Source organism: Haliotis rufescens, unplaced genomic scaffold (genome assembly GCF_023055435.1).
Source record: "Haliotis rufescens isolate VD_foot unplaced genomic scaffold, xgHalRufe1.0.p SCAF_61, whole genome shotgun sequence".
NCBI lineage: Eukaryota > Metazoa > Mollusca > Gastropoda > Lepetellida > Haliotidae > Haliotis > Haliotis rufescens.
The window spans coordinates 235,809-263,440 of NW_025964346.1; the positions used below are offsets into that span (position 1 = coordinate 235,809).

General features: G+C 43.9%; 1 long non-coding RNA gene across 1 annotated transcript; it reads left to right on the forward strand.

Moving 5' to 3' along the window:
• The first annotated feature begins 5,496 nt into the window (after window positions 1–5,496).
• Window positions 5,497–13,025, forward strand: LOC125375893. Its single transcript, XR_007218835.1, has 3 exons — window positions 5,497–5,691; window positions 6,893–7,237; window positions 12,884–13,025. It is a non-coding gene; the product is annotated as an uncharacterized LOC125375893 (long non-coding RNA).
• The last annotated feature ends 14,607 nt before the right edge of the window (window positions 13,026–27,632 follow it).

Sequence of the window (27,632 nt, forward strand, 5' to 3'; positions counted from 1 at the left end):
TACTTCAGAAACTGAATGTTGCAGTGAATACTTCATGCAGTGAATGTTGCAGTGAATACCTCACGCACTGAATGTTGCAGTGAATACGTCACGCGCTGAATGATGCAGTGAATACTTCACAAACTGAATGTTGCATTGAATACTTCACACACTGATGTTGCAGTGAATACTTCATGCAGTGAATGTTGCAGTGAATACTTCACGCAGTGAATGTTGCAGTGAATACTTCACAAACTGAATGTTGCAGTGAATACTTCACACACTGAATGTTGCAGTGAATACTTCATGCACTGAATGTTGCAGTGAATACTTCACACACTGAATGTTGCAATGAATACTTCACACACTGAATGATGCAGTGAATACTTCACACACTGAATGTTGCAATGAATACTTCACACACTGAATGATGCAGTGAATACCTCACGCACTGAATGTTGCAGTGAATACGTCACGCACTGAATGATGCAGTGAATACTTCACAAACTGAATGTTGCAGTGAATACTTCACACACTGAATGTTGCAGTGAATACTTCATGCACTGAATGTTGCAGTGAATACTTCACGCACTGAATGATGCAGTGAATACTTCACGCACTGAATGTTGCAGTGAATACTTCACACACTGAATGTTGCAGTGAATACTTCACACACTGAATGATGCAGTGAATACTTCACACACTGAATGATGCAGTGAATACTTCACACACTGAATGTTGCAGTGAATACTTCACGTACTGAATGTTGCAGTGAATACTTCAAGTACTGAATGTTGCAGTGAATACTTCACGCACTGAATGTTGCAGTGAATACTTCACACACTGAATGCTGCAGTGAATACTTCACACACTGAATGATGCAGTGAATACTTCACACACTGAATGTTGCAGTGAATACCTCACGCAGTGAATGTTGCATTGAATACGTCACGCACTGAATGTTGCAGTGAATACTTCACGCACTGAATGTTGCAGTGAATACGTCACGCACTGAATGTTGCAGTGAATACCTCACGCACTGAATGTTGCAGTGAATACCTCACGCACTGAATGATGCAGTGAATACATCACGCACTGAATGTTGCAGTGAATACGTCACGCACTGAATGATGCAGTGAATACTTCACAAACTGAATGTTGCAGTGAATACTTCACACACTGATGTTGCAGTGAATACTTCATGCAGTGAATGTTGCAGTGAATACTTCACGCAGTGAATGTTGCAGTGAATACTTCACAAACTGAATGTTGCAGTGAATACTTCACACACTGAATGTTGCAGTGAATACTTCATGCACTGAATGTTGCAGTGAATACTTCACACACTGAATGTTGCAATGAATACTTCACACACTGAATGATGCAGTGAATACTTCACACACTGAATGTTGCAATGAATACTTCACACACTGAATGATGCAGTGAATACCTCACGCACTGAATGTTGCAGTGAATACGTCACGCACTGAATGATGCAGTGAATACTTCACAAACTGAATGTTGCAGTGAATACTTCACACACTGAATGTTGCAGTGAATACTTCATGCACTGAATGTTGCAGTGAATACTTCACGCACTGAATGATGCAGTGAATACTTCACGCACTGAATGTTGCAGTGAATACTTCACACACTGAATGTTGCAGTGAATACTTCACACACTGAATGATGCAGTGAATACTTCACACACTGAATGATGCAGTGAATACTTCACACACTGAATGTTGCAGTGAATACTTCACGTACTGAATGTTGCAGTGAATACTTCAAGTACTGAATGTTGCAGTGAATACTTCACGCACTGAATGTTGCAGTGAATACTTCACACACTGAATGCTGCAGTGAATACTTCACACACTGAATGATGCAGTGAATACTTCACACACTGAATGTTGCAGTGAATACCCCACGCAGTGAATGTTGCATTGAATACGTCACGCACTGAATGTTGCAGTGAATACTTCACGCACTGAATGTTGCAGTGAATACGTCACGCACTGAATGTTGCAGTGAATACCTCACGCACTGAATGTTGCAGTGAATACCTCACGCACTGAATGATGCAGTGAATACATCACGCACTGAATGTTGCAGTGAATACGTCACGCACTGAATGATGCAGTGAATACTTCACAAACTGAATGTTGCAGTGAATACTTCACACACTGATGTTGCAGTGAATACTTCATGCACTGAATGATGCAGTGAATACTTCATGCACTGAATGTTGCAGTGAATACTTCACACATTGAATGTTGCAATGAATACTTCACACACTGAATGATGCAGTGAATACTTCACACACTGAATGTTGCAGTGAATACTTCACACATTGAATGTTGCAATGAATACTTCACACACTGAATGTTGCAGTGAATACTTCACGCGCTGAATGATGCAGTGAATACTTCAAAAAACTGAATGTTGCAGTGAATACTTCACACGCTGATGTTGCAGTGAATACTTCATGCAGTGAATGTTGCAGTGAATACGTCACGCACTGAATGTTGCAGTGAATACGTCACGCGCTGAATGATGCAGTGAATACTTCACACACTGAATGTTGCAGTGAATACTTCACACACTGATGTTGCAGTGAATACTTCATGCAGTGAATGTTGCAGTGAATACTTCACGCAGTGAATGTTGCAGTGAATACTTCACAAACTGAATGTTGCAGTGAATACTTCATGCAGTGAATGTTGCAGTGAATACCTCACGCACTGAATGTTGCAGTGAATACGTCACGCGCTGAATGATGCAGTGAATACTTCACAAACTGAATGTTGCAGTGAATACTTCACACACTGATGTTGCAGTGAATACTTCATGCAGTGAATGTTGCAGTGAATACTTCACGCAGTGAATGTTGCAGTCAATACTTCACAAACTGAATGTTGCAGTTTATACTTCACACACTGAATGTTGCAGTGAATACTTCATGCACTGAATGTTGCAGTGAATACTTCATGCACTGAATGTTGCAGTGAATACTTCACACATTGAATGTTGCAATGAATACTTCACACACTGAATGATGCAGTGAATACTTCACCCACTGAATGTTGCAGTGAATACTTCACACATTGAATGTTGCAATGAATACTTCACACACTGAATGTTGCAATGAATACTTCACACACTGAATGATGCAGTGAATAATTCACACACTGAATGTTGTAATGAATACTTCACACACTGAATGATGCAGTGAATACCTCACGCACTGAATGTTGCAGTGAATACGTCACGCACTGAATGATGCAGTGAATACTTCACGAACTGAATGTTGCAGTGAATACTTCACACACTGAATGTTGCAGTGAATACTTCATGCACTGAATGTTGCAGTGAATACTTCACGCACTGAATGTTGCAGTGAATACTTCACACACTGAATGCTGCAGTGAATACTTCACACACTGAATGATGCAGTGAATACTTCACACACTGAATGATGCAGTGAATACTTCACACACTGAATGATGCAGTGAATACTTCACACACTGAATGTTGCAGTGAATACTTCACGTACTGAATGTTGCAGTGAATACTTCACGTACTGAATGTTGCAGTGAATACTTCACGCACTGAATGTTGCAGTGAATACTTCACACACTGAATGCTGCAGTGAATACTTCACACACTGAATGATGCAGTGAATACTTCACACACTGAATGTTGCAGTGAATACTTCACACACTGGTTAGAACCACATCACCTCAGCGGTGATGAACGATGACGTCACAGGAAACGACCGAAAGGGATTACAATGCGTGGTACAATATCGGGGAATACCCTCGCTAAAATTAGGTCGATCTGACTGTGTGTAACAACTCTATATACAAACATGATCTTAACATATCTCAATAGTAACATACCTTTTGATAATCATAGCAATTATCTAAGGTTACAAAAACCCTTTTTGTATTATATTATTGGCCTGTCTATTGCGGTCGGCTGGTTAACCTACATGAAAGCCTGTTTACTCAAGACGTGGACAGCTGTGTCAACAAGCCTCTCAATGCGAGACAGTTGACTATATATATGTTGTGTGAATAGTACACTGGGTGAAAACGAAATTATAAGTATCACAAAGGAGAACATCTTCTAAAAGTGGCAAAAAACTATCAGAAATTTGATTGCAAACTAAATCACCTGCTACAAAAGCCACTCGAAAAAACAAAAATCCATCATAAACCCCCAAAAGTGAGTAATAACTAAACCTACAAACAGACCGCACTCAGTTAAACTCCCACCTACACGAAATTAAAAAAAACACAAAACCAAACATAAATGCCCCCACTGGAACTGAAAAGAAACGGATTACTATATTGCACACGCTACCAGCACAACACTCCAATCCAAACTAAATTGCAGCAATCAAATGACACTAGCAACGGTACTAAACCCCCTAAATGACTTACAAACCTTTAAAGCACTAGGCATATATCTAACAAAAACAGGCCTACCTGGCCGCATTTAAAAATAAAAGTACAACAAAATTCAGTTAACTCTCTTGCCTCGGGAAGGTGGAGAGAGGCAAAATTTGATATCAGTTTACTTCACATCAAGAAGTGGCTTGCTAGTATAGGGCTAATAAGTCGTTTGCTCCACTGTGCAGGTGATACAGAATAATCAAAACAGTAACTGACTAATTTATGCAATAATTTTATGCAGCGAGAGTTCTGTAAAAACTTCAACTGGTACACCATCCAGACCGACAGCTTGCCTTTTTTGGTGTGCAAAACCGCTCGTTCGACCTCCTGGTACGAGATGGGCATGTTGTGCTCAAGCGTATCCATCTGCACGTGCTCTGTACCGTTACCTACACGTTCACACACTTTCTTATAGTGGTCTTCATCAAACGAGCTGTTATCACTACCGTTGTAAAGCGTGCTGTACGAGTCCCTCTAGTGTTCAAGCACGGTGTCAACACCACTATGACATGAAGTTTGTGTGATGGATAAGGGTTTGTACTCCAATGGGGTAATGTGACACACAGTGAGCCAGCTCACACATACTGGCCAACCGTGAAGATCCGGGATAGAATAGGTCTTCAGCAACTCATGCTGGCTGTAAAAGGTAACTATGCTTGTCGTAAGAGGCGACAAAACGGATCAGGTGGTCAGGCTCGCTGACTAGGTTGATGAATGTCATCGTAGCCCTTTCCGTAGATCACTGCTCATGACGGCATTTACGGGATTATCTGGTCCAGACTCGATTATGTAAAGGCCACCGTCATATAATTGTAATATTGCTGAGTGCGGCGTTTAACAACAAACAAAACAAGAACAATCTGCATCACATATTTCTTCATGTATGACCTTAAAATGCTGCATATCCTTGATAACTTGTCATGGGTTACACTGTGTTTGCTTAGAGATTTGGGTCCTACGTTGTTGGTGGTAATGTAAGGGCGTCCGTTCGTCCTTATAGTAACCTGAACACTATCCCCTCCTAAACCAAATGTTAACAAACGAAAAGGATAGCGACCAAATCATGGATATATTGTATTGCCATTAATCATTTACTAACATATCTCTTTGCCTATTTCTCTCTGTTGAGAGACGTTCCCATGCCAATACTGATACACAGCCAAGGCAACTGTGTGTACCTCCGAGAAACATATGGGCACAGACATCAGAGGAGGACTGACGCACTTGGGTAGCGTGTAGTTGCAGTTAAAATGTAAGCCAATTATGAAAATTGTTTTAGTTTAATAACATGTGTTTCATTGCTGTACCAAATGTAATATTGCCTTAGTTGTGGACTCGAGACCAACTGCAGTTGCAGTTCAAGGAAAAGGGTTTAGAGGGGGGTGGTCCAGGTTTTCGTTTATGGAAATGTGTGTAAATTCTGACGGCGTTGCATATCTTGCCGTGTCGCCTTGCCCCTATCAGGTCAAACGACATAACGTTGTACGCCTTGCCGTGTCGCCCTGTTCCTATCAGGCTACATGATATAACGTTGTACTCCTTGCCGTGTCGCCCTGTTCCTATCAGGCTATATGATATAACGTTGTACTCCTTGCCGTGTCGCCCTGTTCCTATCAGGCTACATGATATAACGTTGTACTCCTTGCCGTGTCGCCCTGTTCCTATCAGGCTACATGATATAACGTTGTACTCCTTGCCGTGTCGCCCTGTTCCTATCAGGCTATATGATATAACGTTGTACGCCTTGCCGTGTCGCCCTGTCTCTATCAGGCTATATGATATAACGTTGTACTCCTTGCCGTGTCGCCCTGTCCCTATCAGGCTATATGATATAACGTTGTACTCCTTGCCGTGTTGCCCTGTTCCTATCAGGCTACATGATATAACATTGTACTCCTTGCCGTGTCGCCCTGTCTCTATCAGGCTACATGATATAACGTTGTACGCCTTGCCGTGTACCCCTGTCCCTGTAAGGCTACATGATATAACGTTGTACGCCTTGCCGTGTAGCCCTGTCCCTATCAGGCTATATGATATAACGTTGTACGCCTTGCCGTGTTGCCCTGTCCCTATCAGGCTACATGATATAACGTTGTACGCCTTGCCGTGTTGCCCTGTCCCTATCAGGCTATATGATATAACGTTGTACGCCTTGCCGTGTAGCCCTGTCCCTATCAGGGCACATGATATAACGCTGTACGCCTTGCCCTGTAGCCCTGTCCCTACCAGGGCACATGATATAACGTTGTACTCCTTGCCGTGTCGCCCTGTCCCTATCAGGGCACATGATATAACGTTGTACGCCTTGCCTTGTAGCCCTGTCCCCTGTGTCCCTGGTGTAACGTTGTCGCCAGGCCAAACACGTAACATCCCGTCAAGCGTTACCTGGAAAATGTACACCTGTGTTGCTTTTTGTCATCAATATTGTAGCTTCATGTATAACATTGTTCCAGACATTTGTGAACGAGGGAGAGAACACATTATGTTGGTATTCCTGGCCACCCTCCTTGTGTTCCCGCCCTGCGTCGCCGCCCAGATGGAGCAGAGCTTGTTTGACAGACTCCCCGCCATGGACGGCAAGATAGTGACGTCCAACGTCGTCATGCCACAGACTAAGCTGGACCTGGGGGCTTGCAGCTTTCACTGTCTGGGGAACCCCAAGTGTAAGGCTTTCTTCCACCACAAGGAAACTTCTCTCTGCCAACTCCAGGCTGCCAAGGGTTCCGGGGGCAAGGCGGAGAAAGGGTGGCTGCACTATTACAAGAAGTGAGAGGCGCCCACGTTTAGAACTCCTCCAGGTAAACTGTGTACGATTTATTTGTTTGAAATGAAGCCATGCACTTTAAAAAAAGAAGGTAAGAGGTAAAGGTGTTTTAAGGAACGGCGAGCGGTGCAGGTGCGAGATTAAAGGCGATTACATGAGTTGAGAGTGGTCCAGGTGCGAGATAAGGGAAGTATAAATGAGTGGAGAGTGGTCCAGGTGCGAGATAAGGGATGTATAAATGATCGGAGAGTGGTCCAGGTGCGAGATAAGGGGTGTATAAATGAGTGGAAAGTGCTGCGGGTGCGAGATAAGGGGTGTATAAATGAGTGGAGAATGGTGCAGGTGCGAGATAAGGGATGTATAAATGAGTGGAGAGTGGTGCAGGTGCGAGATAAGGGGTGTATAAATGAGTGGAAAGTGCTGCGGGTGCGAGATAAGGGGTGTATAAATGAGTGGAAAGTGCTGCGGGTGCGAGATAAGGGGTGTATAAATGAGTGGAGAATGGTCCAGGTGCGAGATAAGGGATGTATAAATGAGTGGAGAATGGTGCAGGTGCGAGATAAGGGATGTATAAATGAGTGGATAGTGCTGCGGGTGCGAGATAAGGGGTGTATAAATGAGTGGAGAGTGGTGCAGGTGCGAGATAAGGGATGTATAAATGAGTGGATAGTGCTGCGGGTGCGAGATAAGGGGTGTATAAATGAGTGGAGAGTGGTGCTGGTGCGAGATAAGGGATGTATAAATGAGTGGAGAATGGTGCAGGTGCGAGATAAGGGATGTATAAATGAGTGGAGAGTGGTCCAGGTGCGAGATAAGGGGTGTATAAATGAGTGGAGAGTGGTGCAGGTGCGAGATAAGGGATGTATAAATGAGTGGAGAGTGGTCCAGGTGCGAGATAAGGGGTGCATAAATGAGTGGAGAGTGGTGCAGGTGCGAGATAAGGGATGTATAAATGAGTGGAGAGTGGTCCAGGTGCGAGATAAGGGGTGTATAAATGAGTGGAGAGTGGTGCAGGTGCGAGATAAGGGATGTATAAATGAGTGGATAGTGGTCTAGGTGCGAGATAAGGGGTGTATAAATGAGTGGAAAGTGCTGCGGGTGCGAGATAAGGGGTGTATAAATGAGTGGAGAATGGTGCAGGTGCAAGATAAGGGATGTATAAATGAGTGGAGAGTGGTGCAGGTGCGAGATAAGGGATGTATAAATGAGTGGAGAGTGGTGCAGGTGCGAGATAAGGGATGTATAAATGAGTCGAAAGTGCTGCGGGTGTGAGATAAGGGGTGTATAAATGAGTGGAGAGTGGTGCAGGTGCAAGATAAGGGATTTATAAATGAGTGGAGAGTGGTGCAGGTGCGAGATAAGGGGTGTATAAATGAGTGGAGAGTGGTGCAGGTGCGAGATAAGGGATGTATAAATGAGTGGAGAATGGTGCAGGTGCAAGATAAGGGATGTATAAATGAGTGGAGAATGGTCCAGGTGCGAGATAAGGGATGTATAAATGAGTGGAGAATGGTGCAGGTGCAAGATAAGGGATGTATAAATGAGTGGAGAGTGGTCCAGGTGCGAGATAAGGGGTGTATAAATGAGTGGAGAGTGGTGCAGGTGCGAGATAAGGGATGTATAAATGAGTGGAGAGTGGTCCAGGTGCGAGATAAGGGGTGTATAAATGAGTGGAGAGTGGTCCAGGTGCGAGATAAAGGGTGTATAAATGAGTGGAGAGTGGTGCAGGTGCGAGATAAGGGGTGTATAAATGAGTGGAGAATGGTCCAGGTGCGAGATAAGGGGTGTATAAATGAGTGGAGAGTGGTCCAGGTGCGAGATAAGGGGTGTATAAATGAGTGGAGAGTGGTCCAGGTGCGAGATAAGGGGTGTAGAAATGAGTGGAGAGTGGTGCAGGTGCGAGATAAGGGATGTATAAATGAGTGGATAGTGCTGCGGGTGCGAGATAAGGGGTGTATAAATGAGTGGAGAATGGTCCAGGTGCGAGATAAGGGATGTATAAATGAGTGGAGAATGGTGCAGGTGCGAGATAAGGGATGTATAAATGAGTGGAGAGTGGTGCAGGTGCGAGATAAGGGGTGTATAAATGAGTGGAGAGTGGTGCAGGTGCGAGATAAGGGATGTATAAATGAGTGGAGAGTGTTGCAGGTGCGAGATAAGGGATATATAAATGAGTGGAGAGTGGTGCAGGTGAGGAGATAAGGGGTGTATAAATGAGTGGAGAGTGGTGCAGGTGCGAGATAAGGGATGTATAAATGAGTGGATAGTGCTGCGGGTGCGAGATAAGGGGTGTATAAACGAGTGGAGAGTGGTGCAGGTGCGAGATAAGGGATGTATAAATGAGTGGATAGTGCTGCGGGTGCGAGATAAGGGGTGTATAAATGAGTGGAGAGTGGTCCAGGTGCGAGATAAGGGATGTATAAATGAGTGGAGAGTGGTGCAGGTGCGAGATAAGGGATGTATAAATGAGTGGAGAGTGGTGCAGGTGCGAGATAAGGGATGTATAAATGAGTGGAGAGTGGTGCAGGTGCGAGATAAGGGGTGTATAAATGAGTGGAGAGTGGTCCAGGTGCGAGATAAGGGATGTATAAATGAGTGGATAGTGGTCTAGGTGCGAGATAAGGGGTGTATAAATGAGTGGAGAGTGCTGCGGGTGCGAGATAAGGGGTGTATAAATGAGTGGAGAATGGTGCAGGTGCAAGATAAGGGATGTATAAATGAGTGGAGAGTGGTCCAGGTGCGAGATAAGGGGTGTATAAATGAGTGGAGAGTGGTGCAGGTGCGAGATAAGGGATGTATAAATGAGTGGAGAGTGGTGCAGGTGCAAGATAAGGGATGTATAAATGAGTGGAGAGTGGTCCAGGTGCGAGATAAGGGGTGTAGAAATGAGTGGAGAGTGGTCCAGGTGCGAGATAAGGGATGTATAAATGAGTGGAGAGTGGTCCAGGTGCGAGATAAGGGATGTATAAATGAGTGGAGAGTGGTCCAGGTGCGAGATAAGGGATGTATAAATGAGTGGAGAATGGTGCAGGTGCAAGATAAGGGATGTATAAATGAGTGGAGAGTGGTCCAGGTGCGAGATAAGGGATGTATAAATGAGTGGAGAGTGGTCCAGGTGCGAGATAAGGGATGTATAAATGAGTGGATAGTGCTGCGGGTGCGAGATAAGGGATGTATAAATGAGTGGATAGTGCTGCGGGTGCGAGATAAGGGGTGTATAAATGAGTGGAGAATGGTGCAGGTGCGAGATAAGAGATGTATAAATTGAGTGGAGAGTGGTGCAGGTGCGAGATAAGGGATGTATACATGAGTGGAGAGTGGTGCAGGTGAGGAGATAAGGGGTGTATAAATGAGTGGAGAGTGGTGCAGGTGCGAGATAAGGGATGTATAAATGAGTGGATAGTGCTGCGGGTGCGAGATAAGGGGTGTATAAATGAGTGGAGAGTGGTGCAGGTGCGAGATAAGGAATGTATAAATGAGTGGAGAGCGGTGCAGGTGCGAGATAAGGGATGTATAAATGAGTGGATAGTGCTGCGGGTGCGAGAAAAGGGGTGTATACATGAGTGGAGAGTGGTGCAGGTGCGAGATAAGGGATGTATAAATGAGTGGAGAGTGGTGCAGGTGCGAGATAAGGGATGTATAAATGAGTGGAGATTGGTGCTGGTGCGAGATAAGGGATGTATAAATGAGTGGAGAGTGGTGCAGGTGCGAGATAAGGGGTGTATAAATGAGTGGAGAGTGTTGCAGGTGCGAGATAAGGGATGTATAAATGAGTGGATAGTGCTGCGGGTGCGAGATAAGGGATGTATAAATGAGTGGAGAGTGGTGCAGGTGCGAGATAAGGGATGTATAAATGAGTGGAGAGTGGTGCAGGTGCGATATAAGGGATGTATAAATGAGTGGAGAGTGTTGCAGGTGCGAGATAAGGGATGTATAAATGAGTGGAGAGTGGTGCAGGTGCGAGATAAGGGGTGTATAAATGAGTGGAGAGTGGTGCAGGTGCGAGATAAGGGGTGTATAAATGAGTGGAGAGTGGTGCAGGTGCGAGATAAGGGGTGTATAAATGAGTGGAGAGTGGTGCAGGTGCGAGATAAGGGATGTATAAATGAGTGGAGAGTGTTGCAGGTGCGAGATAAGGGATGTATAAATGAGTGGAGAGTGGTGCAGGTGCGAGATAAGGGATGTATAAATGAGTGGAGAGTGGTCCAGGTGCGAGATAAGGGGTGTATAAATGAGTGGAGAGTGGTGCAGGTGCGAGATAAGGGATGTATAAATGCGTGGATAGTGCTGCGGGTGCGAGATAAGGGGTGTATAAATGAGTGGAGAGTGGTGCAGGTGCGAGATAAGGAATGTATAAATGAGTGGAGAGCGGTGCAGGTGCGAGATAAGGGATGTATAAATGAGTGGATAGTGCTGCGGGTGCGAGAAAAGGGGTGTATACATGAGTGGAGAGTGGTGCAGGTGCGAGATAAGGGATGTATAAATGAGTGGAGAGTGGTGCAGGTGCGAGATAAGGGATGTATAAATGAGTGGAGATTGGTGCTGGTGCGAGATAAGGGATGTATAAATGAGTGGAGAGTGGTGCAGGTGCGAGATAAGGGGTGTATAAATGAGTGGAGAGTGTTGCAGGTGCGAGATAAGGGATGTATAAATGAGTGGATAGTGCTGCGGGTGCGAGATAAGGGATGTATAAATGAGTGGAGAGTGGTGCAGGTGCGAGATAAGGGATGTATAAATGAGTGGAGAGTGGTGCAGGTGCGATATAAGGGATGTATAAATGAGTGGAGAGTGTTGCAGGTGCGAGATAAGGGATGTATAAATGAGTGGAGAGTGGTGCAGGTGCGAGATAAGGGGTGTATAAATGAGTGGAGAGTGGTGCAGGTGCGAGATAAGGGGTGTATAAATGAGTGGAGAGTGGTGCAGGTGCGAGATAAGGGGTGTATAAATGAGTGGAGAGTGGTGCAGGTGCGAGATAAGGGATGTATAAATGAGTGGAGAGTGTTGCAGGTGCGAGATAAGGGATGTATAAATGAGTGGAGAGTGGTGCAGGTGCGAGATAAGGGATGTATAAATGAGTGGAGAGTGGTCCAGGTGCGAGATAAGGGGTGTATAAATGAGTGGAGAGTGTTGCAGGTGCGAGATAAGGGGTGTATAAATGAGTGAAGAGTGGTGCAGGTGCGAGATAAGGGGTGTATAAATGAGTGGATAGTGCTGCGGGTGCGAGATAAGGGGTGTATAAATGAGTGGAGAGTGGTCCAGGTGCGAGAAAAAGGGTGTATAAATGAGTGGATAGTGCTGTGGGTGCGAGATTAAAGGCGATTATATGAGTTGAGAGCGGTGCAGGTGCGAGAAAAGGGGTGTATAAATGAGTGGAGCGTGGTCCAGGTTTCAGATAAGGGGTGTGTAAATGAATGGAGAGTGCCGCAGGTGCGAGATAAAAGGCGATGATATGAGTGGAGAGTGGTCCAGGTGCAAGTGCGAAATAAGGGGTTTATTAATGAGTGGAGCGTGGTCCAGGTTTGAGATAAGGGGTGTGTAAATGAGTGGAGAGTGCCGCAGGTGCGAGATAAAAGGCGATTATATGAGCGGAGAGTGGTATAGATTTTATACTGAGGGAGTGTGTCATAAGTCTTCTGTGTAATAAAGAACATCTGTAGGAATTACATGTTTTATTTTTCAGGTTGGGCAACACCCGGTAAAGGAGGGATCCTGGCTTGATTCAGTGACTGGTTTAAATATGCAAAATATTCTGTACTACCACCCTTGATATATCGATATTGTTGCCTTAGGTTTACATTTCGAATCTAGTTACCTTGAAATAAGTGTTCTTTCAGATTTAATATGCAATAAATCATGTAAAGTTCATGAAATAAAGAAAAAGCTTGCAACGTTTCTCCTGCTTGTTTATACTTGTATTACAGTGCATCTATTTCATTATACTTTTTATATTTTTCACAAATTTTCAGAAATTAAACTTCACCTAAATACGTAAATTCGAAAGTCGCTAGACCAGTATTTCTCGTTTGTATCGCCATTGGTCTGCCATGACGGCGACCCGTGAAGATCCGGGGTAGAAATGCTTGCCGTAAAAGGCGACTATGCTTGTCGTAATAGGCGACTAACGGGATCGGGTGGTCAGGCTCGCTGATTCGGTTGATGCATGTCATCGTAGCCCAGTTCCGTAGATCACTGCTCATGACGGCATTTACGGGATTATCTGGTCCACACTCGATTATTTAAAGGCCAACGTCATATAATTGTAATATTGCTGAGTGCGGCGTTTAACAACAAACAAAACAAGAACAATCTGCATCACATATTTCTGTATGTATGACCGTAAAATGTTGCATATCCTTGTCACGGGTTACTGTTTGTTTGCTTAGAGAGTTTGGTCCTACGTTGTTTGTGGTAATGTAAGGGCGTCCGTTCGTCCCTATAGTAACCTGAACACTATTCCCTTTCAAAAACAATTTTTTACAAACGAAAAGGATAGCGACCAAATCATGGATATATTGTATTGCCATTAATCATTTACTAACATAACAGAAATGCTTGCCGTTAAAGGCGACTATGGTTGTCGTATTAGGCGACTATCGGGATCGGGTGGTCAGGCTCGCTGATTCGGTTGATGTATGCCATCAATCCAAATTTCGTGGAACGAAGCTCACTGGATTGTCTGGTCCAGACTCGATTATTTACAGATCGCCGTCACATAGCTGGAATATTGCTGAGTGGGGCGTAAAGCAACAAACCAACCAACCAACCAACCATGACGGCTGCCCCTTGGCGAGCTCATTCACGCGAACAGTAAATGACGTGATCACAGATACAATCAGCGCGGACGTCCGCCCCAGCCCTTGTTCTCTTGATTAATGTTTTGTTACCAGCCGGCGCAGGTTGTGACCATCATCTAAAACTGTAATTAAAATCAACATTTGTTATGCAATACTGATACTGTTCTATTACCACCGGACGGACATTACAACATTAAAGTAATTGTTAATGTGATACCAGTAGAGTTGTGGGGGTATATAACTCCTTGGGTGTCGGTCCTCGGCACATTTGCTTGAATAAACCCTAAGGTCCTCACAGCTCTCTCCTCTCTTGTTTCAAGGGAAGAAAATTTAAATATTCCTATTTTATGACTTAACTTCTTATGTCATTGTTATCATTATCTAGAAAATGTTAAGTTGAATCAGAATTGCCATATTGTAATGCTCAATCTAATGTGTACAAGTTCTAAATGACTGCTCATTTAATATAATTTACCGTTTAATATTCAGGCACTGTCCAGTGATGTTTTAAGTATAATGCGTCAAAACCAATATTTCTCTCCTATGTTTCGACATCCATGATTATATCCCCCTTCTATGTCTAATGTCATCTGTTCAAAATGCCAGATGCATATAATGTTTATATTTTCGTGCAGTAGTGTAGCGTATATGAGCTTAGTCACAAACCGTTCCCAGAGTTAACACAACTGCCGAAGCAAGATATATTTTATACGTAGGTCGCTTATTCCATACTTTCCGTTAGTCCACCGTTCAAAGGTTATACGAGCAGCTTTACCTTCCGTGTGTGCTTACAGAATAGGCTATAATAACGCATTCCGTATTGTTTAGGTTTTGTCATCACGAAGTAAGTATTTGAATATATTGTAAATAGCACCGTCCCTCATACAGTTGTATACGGTACAACCCAGCCTATACGCCAATTTCACTACCGTAGTCATTTAAATACAGTTATAGTCAGTCTCTGTTTATCATAACAATGACTATTCAAATGCGCACCGTTTGGGAAAACAATTACCGTATTTACTACATTAGCTGCTATCGTCTAGCTCTGTATATATTCAGGAACTGCGCGCAACAAAGCCGCCGTGATTCATTACCATAGTCCCCAAACTATCACCACTAAAACTAATAATTACACCAACTAAAACTGAGCTATATCTTCCACCGCGAACATTCATATCTTTATTTGGATCAAGTATTTACTTTCCGTGTTTACCGAAGTTATTATGCTGGATAATTATTTCTGAAACCACAAATATTAACGTTTACCGTCTTAAGTAAATGTCATGTTCCTCATCTACACAGTTTGCGCAGTCTACCGCATATGATCTACATATTTATTTTCATTTAATGTTAATGGCTATAAATAGTTAACCGTATTTACCCAAATAGGAGCGACATACCACACAAAGAATTGTCATGTAGGTTTTACCGTACCGAGGCCTGACAGTTATTTGAATCACCTCAAAGCTGTCTTACCTGTTGTGATCAGTTCATCCGGTACGTTACTTCAAGAACCTTAGTAATAATTAATCACGGCATATGCATTACTCTGTAGAGACCCTTGTGATAATTGAAACAGTTTCACCTTTTTTTCTTTCTTTTTGTAAACAATATTTATTTCCACTTGGTACTGTGAAAGGGGACTGATATACAGGCAGAGCCTATCTAAATATCTCTCCCCAACAAAATTCAAACAAGCAGCAGAAGTATTATAATACAGTAGTATAGACTTCAGTTATATGTGGAAAATCAAAGGTAAACAGTTGTTGGTGAGATATATAAGAGTGCATGCTTAGACAAATATTTTGCTCATAGAGAAACAATGATGTAAAGAGTCAAAAATTTCAGCAGTATTTCCTTGTCTAGGCTGACGTTACCAAACAGGACGGTTCGAAGGTCATATCCATTAACATAATATTAGCTTTCAGATCTAATCTCACTATTATTTGGGCAAGTATATAGGTAATGTGAAGCGCTTTCATTGAAAAAAACACATGGACATTCAGGATTATCGCTTATAAATTTTTCAAATATCTGACCGTTTAGATCACTACATCCCAGTCTTAACTTAGGGTGGATTATCTGATGAACGCGTGAACCAATATTTTAAAATATGTCAGGCACTTCTGATTTACTACTGTTATACAGTTTTTTTTAAACTGAGATAATGAAGCGGCTGCTCTCAGAGTAGAATCTAGTACATTCCAGGCGGAAACTGGAAGTTAAAAATCATTTTTCAAATAATTCAGTTCGGCATTTAGACTTATAATATTCGTTAGTGTTACGTGTTTCATAATGTGGGCGATCCAAGGTTTTTACAGGTACCATATCACATAAATAACTTGGCGCTGTCCCACTTTTCATTTTATGAAAAATGAATAATTTGTGAAAGTGTCGTCTTTCAGCCAAGGAGGAAAGACCGGTTTTGTTATATATTTTTGTTTGACTTGTGCCCCTCACGGCACCACATATTGCCCTTCGTGCATCTAGATATAACATTTCTAGGGATAATTCTTGACCCTTGGTGCAATTATTCCATATATGGTCACAGTAATCAAACAAGGGTAATATGAATGAACAATAGAGCGTATGTAGACTGTGTCTGTTCAAATGATATTTCAGACTACGAAAGCTATTTATCAGTGGGCTAACCTTGGCAGTTAGATTTTCAAAATGGCTATGCCAATGCCCATCACTTTGTAAAGTTAGCCTGAGGTGTTTGTGGCTATTAACTTTCTTTATTTTTACGTTATTCATGAACATATCAGGCAGGAGAGTGACGTTCAGTTTTCTTGAAAATTGAATTGCTTCTGTTTTATTGGGATTAAATTTTACTTTACAAGTTTAATGTGTATGTTCTGCAGCTGTTATACTTCAGGTGGTGAGCTCGACAGGGAATAACAAGGATGTGCACAAGTCGTTGATGTCCATGTTCTGCAGCTGTTATACATCAGGTGCTGAGACTGACGGGAATAACAAGGATGTGCACTAGTCGTGGATGTCCATGTTCTGCAGCTGTTATACATCAGGTGTTGAGACTGACGGGAATAACAAGGATGGGCACTAGTCGTGGATGTCCATGTTCTGCAGCTGTTATACATCAGGTGATGAGACTGACGGGATTAACAAGGATGTGCACCAGTCGTGGATGTGTATGTTCTGCGGCTGTGATACATCAGGTGTTGAGACTGACGGGGAATAACAAGGATGTGCACTAGTCGTTGATGTCCATGTTTTGCAGCTGTTATACATCAGGTGATGAGACTGACGGGAGTAACAAGGATGTGCACCAGTCGTGGATGTGTATGTTCTGCAGCTGTTATACATCAGGTGTTGAGACTGACGGGGAATAACAAGGATGTGCACCAGTCGTGGATGTCCATGTTCTGCAGCTGTTATACATCAGGTGTTGAGACTGACGGGAGTAACAAGGATGTGCACCAGTCGTGGATGTGTATGTTCTGCAGCTGTTATACATCAGGTGTTGAGACTGACGGGGAATAACAAGGATGTGCACTAGTCGTGGATGTCAATGTTCTGCAGCTGTTATACATCAGGTGATGAGACTGACGGGAGTAACAAGGATGTGCACCAGTCGTGGATGTGTATGTTCTGCAGCTGTTATACATCAGGTGCTGAGACTGACGGGGAATAACAAGGATGTGCACTAGTCGTGGATGTCCATGTTCTGCAGCTGTTATACATCAGGTGTTGAGACTGACGGGAATAACAAGGATGTGTACTAGTCGTGGATGTCCATGTTCTGCAGCTGTTATACATCAGGTGATGAGACTGACGGGAGTAACAAGGATGTGCACCAGTCGTGGATGTGTATGTTCTGCAGCTGTTATACATCAGGTGTTGAGACTGACGGGGAATAACAAGGATGTGCACTAGTCGTGGATGTCCATGTTCTGCAGCTGTTATACATCAGGTGATGAGACTGACGGGGAATAACAAGGATGTGCACTAGTCGTGGATGTCCATGTTCTGCAGCTGTTATACATCAGGTGATGAGACTGACGGGGAATAACAAGGATGTGCACCAGTCGTGGATGTCCATGTTCTGCAGCTGTTATACATCAGGTGATGAGACTGACGGGAGTAACAAGGATGTGCACCAGTCGTGGATGTGTATGTTCTGCAGCTGTTATACATCAGGTGTTGAGACTGACGGGGAATAACAAGGATGTGCACTAGTCGTGGATGTCAATGTTCTGCATCTCTTATACATCAGGTGATGAGACTGACGGGAGTAACAAGGATGTGCACCAGTAGTGGATGTGTATGTTCTGTAGCTGTTACACATCAAGTGTTGAGACTGACGGGAATAACAAGGATGAGCACGAGTAGTGGATGTGTATGTTCTGTACCTGTTACACATCAAGTGTTGAGACTGACGGGAATAACAAGGATGAGCACCAGTAGTGGATGTGTATGTTCTGCAGCTGTTATACATCAGGTGGTGAGCTTGACAGGGAATACCAAGGATGTGCACCAGTAGTAGATGTGTATGTTCTGCCGCTGTTATACATCAGGTGGTGAGACTGACGGGAGTAACAAGGATGTGCACCAGTAGTGCATGTGTATGTTCTGCCGCTGTTATACTTCAGGTGGTGAGCTCGACAGGGAATAACAAGGATGTGCACCAGTCGTGGATGTGTATGTTCTGCCGCTGTTATACTTCAGGTGGTGAGCTCGACAGGGAATAACAAGGATGTGCACCAGTAGTGGATGTGTTTGTTCTGCAGCAGTTATACATCAGGTGTTGAGACTGACAGGAATAACAAGGATGAGCACCAGTAGTGGATGTGTATGTTCTGCAGCTGTTATACATCAGGTGGTGAGACTGACGGGAGTAACAAGGATGTGTACTAGTAGTGGATGTGTATGTTCTGCAGCTGTTATACATCAGGGGGTGAGCTCGACAGGGAATAACAAGGATGTGCACCAGTAGTGGATGTGTATGTTATGCAGCTGTTATACATCAGGTGGTAAGACTGACGGGAATAACAAGGATATGCACCAGTCGTGGATGTGTATGTTCTGCCGCTGTTATACATCAGGTGTTGAGACTGACGGGAGTAACAAGGATGTGCACCAGTCTTGGATGTGTATGTTCTGCCGCTGTTATACTTCAGGTGGTGAGCTCGACAGGGAATAACAAGGATGTGCACCAGTAGTGGATGTGTATGTTCTGCAGCTGTTATACATCAGGTGGTGAGACTGACGGGAGTAATAAGGATGTGCACCAGTAGTGGATGTGTATGTTCTGCCGCTGTTATACATCAGGTGTTGAGACTGACGGGAGTAACAAGGATGTGCACCAGTCGTGGATGTGTATGTTCTGCCGCTGTTATACTTCAGGTGGTGAGCTCGACAGGGAATAACAAGGATGTGCACCAGTAGTGGATGTGTATGTTCTGCAGCTGTTATACATCAGGTGGTGAGACTGACGGGAGTAACAAGGATGTGCACCAGTAGTGGATGTGTATGTTATGCAGCTGTTATACTTCAGGTGGTGAGACTGACGGGAATAACAAGGATGTGCACCAGTAGTGGATGTGTATGTTCTGCAGCTGTTATACATCAGGTGTTGAGACTGACGGGAGTAACAAGGATGTGCACCAGTAGTGGATGTGTATGTTCTGCAACTGTTATACATCATGTGGTGAGACTGACAGGGAATACCAAGGATGTGCACCAGTAGTGGATGTGTATGTTCTGCAACTGTTATACATCAGGTGTTGAGACTGACAGGGAATAACAAGGATGTGCACCAGTAGTAGATGTGTATGTTCTGCCGCTGTTATACATCAGGTGGTGAGACTGACGGGAGTAACAAGGATGTGCACCAGTAGTGGATGTGTATGTTCTGCAGCTGTTATACATCAGGTGGTGAGACTGACGGGAATAACAAGGATGTGCACCAGTAGTGCATGTGTATGTTCTGCCGCTGTTATACTTCAGGTGGTGAGCTCGACAGGGAATAACAAGGATGTGCACCAGTAGTGGATGTGTATGTTATGCAGCTGTTATACACCGGGTGTTGAAATAGCTAGGTACAGACAGTATGTGCAATGCCCATATGACCACATGTGTAGTGAGTGAGTCCGGTAGTTAGGTACAGACTGGATGTGCAATGCCCATATGACAACATGTGCAGTGAGTGAGTCCGGTATCTAGGTACAGACAGGATGTGCAATGCCCAGATGACCATATGTGCAGTGAGTCCGGTAGCTAGGTACAGACTGGATGTGCAATGCCCATATGACCACATGTGTAGTGAATGAGTCCGGTAGCTAGGTACACACATCCTGTCTGTACCTAGCTATTTCAACACCCGGTGTATAACAGCTGCATAACATACACATCCACTACTGGTGCACATCCTTGTTATTCCCTGTCGAGCTCAACACCTGAAGTATAACAGCGGCAGAACATACACATCCACTACTGGTGCACATCCTTGTTATTCCCTGTCGAGCTCACCACCTGAAGTATAACAGCGGCAGAACATACACATGCACTACTGGTGCACATCCTTGTTATTCCCTGTCGAGCTCACCACCTGAAGTATAACAGCGGCAGAACATACACATGCACTACTGGTGCACATCCTTGTTATTCCCGTCAGTCTCACCACATGATGTATACCAGCGGCAGAACATACACATCCACTACTGGTGCACATCCTTGTTACTCCCGTCAGTCTCACCACCTGATGTATAACAGCGGCAGAACATACACATCTACTACTGGTGCACATCCTTGTTATTCCCTGTCGAGCTCACCACCTGATGTATAACAGCTGCAGAACATACACATCCACTACTGGTGCACATCCTTGTTACTCCCGTCAGTCTCACCACCTGATGTATAACAGCGGCAGAACATACACATCTACTACTGGTGCACATCCTTGGTATTCCCTGTCGAGCTCACCACCTGATGTATAACAGCTGCAGAACATACACATCCACTACTGGTGCACATCCTTGTTATTCCCTGTCAGTCTCAACACCTGATGTATAATAGCTGCATAACATACACATCCACTACTGGTGCACATCCTTGTTACTCCCGTCAGTCTCACCACCTGATGTATAACAGCTGCAGAACATACACATCCACTACTGGTGCATATCCTTGTTACTCCCGTCAGTCTCACCACCTGATGTATAACAGCTGCAGAACATACACATCCACTACTGGTGCACATCCTTGTTATTCCCGTCAGTCTCACCACCTGAAGTATAACAGCTGCATAACATACACATCCACTATTGGTGCACATCCTTGTTACTATGGGCATTGCTACATCCTGTCTGTACCTAACCACATGTGTGGTGAATGAGTTCGGTAGCTAGGTACAGACTGGATGTGCAATGCCCAGATGACCACATGTGTGGTGAATGAGTCCGGTAGCTAGTTACAGGCATGATGTGCAATGCCCAGATGACCACATGTGCAGTTAGGGACGGTAGCTATGTACAGACAGGATGTGCAATGCCTAGATGACCACATGTGTACTGAGTCCGGTAGTTAGGTACAGACAGGGTGTGCAATGCCCAGATGACCACATGTGCAGTGAGTCCGGTAGCTATGTACAGACAGGATGTGCAATGCCCAGATGACCACATGTGCAGTGAGTTCGGTAGTTAGGTACAGACAGGGTGTGCAATGCCCAGATGACCACATGTGCAGTGAGGGATGGTAGCTAGGTACAGACTGGATGTGCAATGCCCATATGACCACATGTGTAGTGAATGAGTTCGGTAGCTAGGTACAGACAGGATGTGCAATGCCCATATGACCACATGTGCAGTGACTCCGGTAGCTAGGTACAGACAGGATGTGCAATGCCCAGATGACCACGTGTGCAGTGAGTCCGGTATCTAGGTACAGACAGGATGTGCAATGCCCAGATGTCTACACGTGCACTGAGTGAGCCCGGTAGTTAGGTACAGACAGGATGTAGCAATGCCCATATGACAACATGTGCAGTGAGTGAGTCCGGTATCTAGGTACAGACAGGATGTGCAATGCCCAGATGACCATATGTGCAGTGAGTCCGGTAGCTAGGTACTGACTGGATGTGCAATGCCCATATGACCACATGTGCAGTGAATGAGTCCAGTAGCTAGGTACACACAGGATGTGCAATGCCCAGATGACCATATGTGCAGTGAGTCCGGTAGCTAGGTACAGACAGGATGTGCAATGCCCATATGACCACATGTGTAGTGAATGAGTTCGGTAGCTAGGTACAGACAGGATGTGCAATGCCCATATGACCACGTGTGCAGTGAGTCCGGTATCTAGGTACAGACAGGATGTGCAATGCCCAGATGTCTACACGTGCACTAAGTGAGCCCGGTAGTTAGGTACAGACAGGATGTAGCAATGCCAATATGACAACATGTGCAGTGAGTGAGTCCGGTATCTAGGTACAGACAGGATGTGCAATGCCCAGATGACCACATGTGCAGTGAGTCCGGTAGCTAGGTACAGACTGGATGTGCAATGCCCATATGACCACATGTGTAGTGAATGAGTCCGGTAGCTAGGTACACACAGGATGTGCAATGCCCAGATGACCATATGTGCAGTGAGTCCGGTAGCTAGGTACAGTCTGGATGTGCAATGCCCATATGACCACATGTGTAGTGAATGAGTTCGGTAGCTAGGTACAGACAGGATGTGCAATGCCCATATGACCACGTGTGCAGTGAGTCCGGTATCTAGGTACAGACAGGATGTGCAATGCCCAGATGTCTACACGTGCACTGAGTGAGCCCGGTAGTTAGGTACAGACAGGATGTGCAATGCCCATATGACCACATGTGTGGTGAATGAGTTCGGTAGCTAGGTACAGACTGGACGTGCAATACCCAGATGACCACATGTGTGGTGAATGAGTCCGGTAGCTAGTTACAGGCATGATGTGCAATGCCCAGATGACCACATGTGCAGTGAGGGACGGTAGCTATGTACAGACAGGATGTGCAATGCCTAGATGACCACATGTGTACTGAGTCCGGTAGTTAGGTACAGACAGGGTGTGCAATGCTCAGATGACCACATGTGCAGTGAGTCCGGTAGCTATGTAGAGACAGGATGTGCAATGCCCAGATGACCACATGTGCAGTGAGGGACGGTAGCTAGGTACAGACTGGATGTGCAATGCCCATATGACCACATGTGTAGTGAATGAGTTCGGTAACTAGGTACAGACAGGATGTGCAATGCCCATATGACCACATGTGCAGTGACTCCGGTATCTAGGTACAGACAGGATGTGCAATGCCCAGATGACCACATGTGCAGTGAGTCCGGTAGCTAGGTGGAGGCAGCCATCCATACAGAAACGTTGCCGTGATCGACCGTCAGCGTGCTTATCGACGTCGGGTTGAACGTTACATTGACTGTTTTGTCAACGTTCTGCATGCGTCGGTTGGGAGGGAAATGATGTGGGGAGGCATCACAGGACCCCTCTAAGTTGCCATCGATGGCAATTTGACAGGTGTACAGCACCGTGGCAAAGTTATCAGTCTTTTAAAGCTGGACAATGCCATGGTCCTATTGTCACGTCATGGGATTGTGATGACACCACAAACAGCACTAGCCGTTATTTCCATGGCTGAAGAGTACTAGCCAATCAGTAAATAAACCTGAAACTTGTAAAGACTTGTAAATGACTTTTCTTATGTCCAGCCAGAGAGTTGATCAGTTATTTCCATGGCTGAAGAGTACTAGCCAATCAGTAAATAAACCTGAAACTTGTGAAGACTTGTAAATGACTTTTCTTATGTCCAGCCAGAGAGTTGATCAGTTATTTCCATGGCTGAAGAGTACTAGCCAATCAGTAAATAAACCTGAAACTTGTGAAGACTTGTAAATGACTTTTCTTATGTCCAGCCGGAGAGTTGATCATATATTTCCATTGCTGAAGAGTACTAGCCAATCAGTAAATAAACCTGAAACTTGTGCAGACTTGTAAATGACTTTTCTTATGTCCAGCCAGAGAGTTGATCAGTTATTTCCATGGCTGAAGAGTACTAGCCAATCAGTAAATAAACCTGAAACTTGTGCAGACTTGTAAATGACTTTTCTTATGTCCAGCCAGAGAGTTGATCAGTTATTTCCATGGCTGAAGAGTACTAGCCAATCAGTAAATAAACCTGAAACTTGTGCAGACTTGTAAATGACTTTTCTTATGTCCAGCGGGAGTGTTGATCAGTGGAAGAGATGTGTCCCTCAGACCAAGGTCAACATGATCAACTGCTTGCTGTGATATTCCTTCAGGTCTATTTCTGGAGGGATCTCCAGAAATGCCTTTCCGAAACACATGTCTAGAAAAATTAGTTACTTGATAAAAGCGGCCAATGCAAGTGGTTATTGGCAAGATAACGGGAAGTAAGTGTGTGTTTGGGGTGAATGTCGAGTCTGAATCAGGGATGAGTTTGAACGAATCACAGGAACGGAGCTGGCAAGGTGTGATCGAATCGCAGGAACGCAGCTGGCTAGGTGTGAACGAATCGCAGTAACGCAGCTGGCTAGGTGTGAACGAATCGCAGGAACGCAGCTGGCTAGGTGTGGGTCGGACAGGCACAAGTGAAAAGATACAGATCTTCGCTATTGTTTAGATTACAATATGTACATTACAATATGCGTGGCGCTCTCTTTGGATGTTTTTTGTTTGTTTGTTGGGAGCATGATTCTCACACACTTGTTCTTGTAATGTGAACAGCGCACAATGATTGGTTAGCTATATCGTCCTCATAAAAAACACTTTAGTTTAACGTTAAATAACGCTTACCAATGCCCCTACGACCAGCAATTCGCCCAGTTGTGCTTCCACGTCACCGTCAGGCACGGCTAATCTCTGGGTGACATTTGGAATAACAGCAACAAATCCCTTCCCATATCCACAGGAAATATTTGCCATAACCAGAGCCGATTGTACGATTCCGACCATATCATGAGGAAGTGTTTATGAATAACTATCAAATAGTGATGATGCCAGGCGTTCGCGAAAAGGTGAGCGTATCCTGCCCAATCAGTGACACGCGTCACAAATACATACACAGGCAAGTCAAGTGTTCGCCTGAAGAAACATGGGAACGTATGATACAAGTCAAAATAGGAAATTGCATCGGACATCATTTTTGGCACTGATGTGTCAAATTTGGAACTCTCCTCCACATTTTTACCATAACACTGTTTGAAAACTTCACTGAGACCTTGAATGTTGTAACCTTGATAAAACAACTTCTGACCAAGCGTTGCATGACGCTCTTTGAAATCGTGGTAGAAAGAGCAAGTTTGATACAGGTGGCTAAATCAGGTGGTTACACAACGGAAATCCCATTATACAATTTTATACATTTCATTGAACCAAAATACTGACAATTGTGTATATTTTGAATACCCAAAGGATATCCAAGGTTTGTATATATGGATAGATTTTACCAGTGCTTCATTCAGTTTCCTTCAGTTTGTTTGTTGTCGGCAATATTTCAGCTATATGACGGCGGTCTGTAAGTAATCTAGTCTGGACCAATAATATCACTATATCATATGATTAATATCACGAGCATCGATCTACTCAATTGGGATATGATAACATGCAGCATCGTCGCCTTTTACGGCAAGCATGGATTGCTAAAGTCTTATTCTACCTCGTTCAAGGATGTTTGGGTTGCTGTTGGCATCGACATTTACTACAAATATATTAATTAAACGGGAAGCTTATAGGGCATTAAAATAAACACAACACAAACACAGCATATTACACACACGATTGTTTATATGCTACAGTAATAATACAGATCAAGACACAACTTATTCGTTTTTAAGTTTCTTCTTTTCTTTCTGCACCGGTTCAAAACATTGTAGTAATGTGTCTTTATAAATTTCACCAACAAAAATGACTTTTGACAAAGAAATGAAACGTTTGAAGACACTAACGTTATGCTAAAAAGAGCGAAATGAACGCTTACAGAGAATGTCATTGTGCCACCGACTGGTTTTCGCCATTCCTGTCGTGTTATTTCTGAAATATTCCGTGTACAAAGTTTACCTTAGAAACAACCTTTTCTGTAAAACATTTATAAAAGAGCGGACAAAGTTCGAATCGATTTCTCTTAATTATAATGCCACGAAAGCGAATCAAAATGGTAAGATAAGACAATCGGATCCGTAACGGGTCAGTACTATTATGCTATGTTTGTTTGTTTGTTGTTTAGCGCCGCACTCAGCAATATATTTTTTCAGCTATATAACGGCGGTCTGTAAATAATCGAGTTTGGACCAGACAATCCAGTGATTGACATCATGAGCATCGATCCACGCAATTAGGATACGATGATATGCATCCAGCAAGTCAGCGAGCCTGACCACCCAATAACCCCGCCAGTGCTCTTGCTGCTAATGTTTGCGTGACAAGCCCCAGTGCTGTGAACACAATCCTCGCACAACGTTCACATGTGTTTACGAAAGCCTAATGATATGCCAATTTGGCAGAATATCTATATTTTTAATTCAAAATTTCTCCTCAAAAATGAAATAACGAGAATAAAATCGAATGACGAGAAAAACATCGAAGCAAAGAGAAAATAATCGATGTAACGAGAAAAAACTCGAATTTTCAGGCTTGCTGACTTGTTTGATGTAGTCATCGTACCCTATTTGCATAAATCGATGCTCATAATCACTGGATTGTCTGGTCCAGACTGGTTTACGTACATACTGCGTGAAATGGGGACACGTTTTCTGAGAAACTACTGAAGTTACATAGATGAAAGTTTGCGCGTCTATCTAAGAGATACTTGTGAAGACTGAGTTCGAAAATTGGTTCAACTATTTATTTTTCCCAGAGGAGGGGCCTTTTGTGGGTATCACTTTCACATTTAATCATTGCTTCTGATGACATAAAGCGACCCTAGTACCCTCTCTTCTTCAGTGAGTGAGTGAGTGATTATGGTTTAACGCCGCTGTTAGCAATATTCCAGCAATATCACGGCGGGGGACACCAGAAATGGGCTTCACACATTGTACCCATGTCAAGAATCGAACCCGGGTCTTCGTAAAGAGAGGCGGGCGGTGTCACGTGACTAATTCACAAGAAAATATAAATCAAACAACACGATGATGCACATTCAGTTCGCTTATAGTTTACTGTCTGTCATTTCTTCACCAAAATACAATACTCAAACCTATTTGAGCTATATTTCAAAAACTGCATAACAGCGTTAGGAATTGGCACTAGTCCGGCAGTCTTTACCAAACTGCCCAATAGTTATGGTATCGTAAGGACTAGTAGAAATTTGACAATTTTAAGGGTTTTGCTATATGTTATAACTGCAATAGTCCCGTGAAGATTCTGGGTTAGAATAGGTTTTCAGCAACCCATGCTTGTCTTAAGAGGTGACTAACGAGATTGAGTGGTCAGGCTCACTGACTTGGTTGATGCACGTCATCGTATCCAACTGCGTGGATCGATGCTCATGATATCAATCACTGGATTGTCTGTCCTAGGGTTTTGCTATATGCTATCATTGTAAGGACTAGTGGAGTAAAACTGTTAGTTTCTATTGCTGCATAACCCAGTAAACATCGCGAAATCCA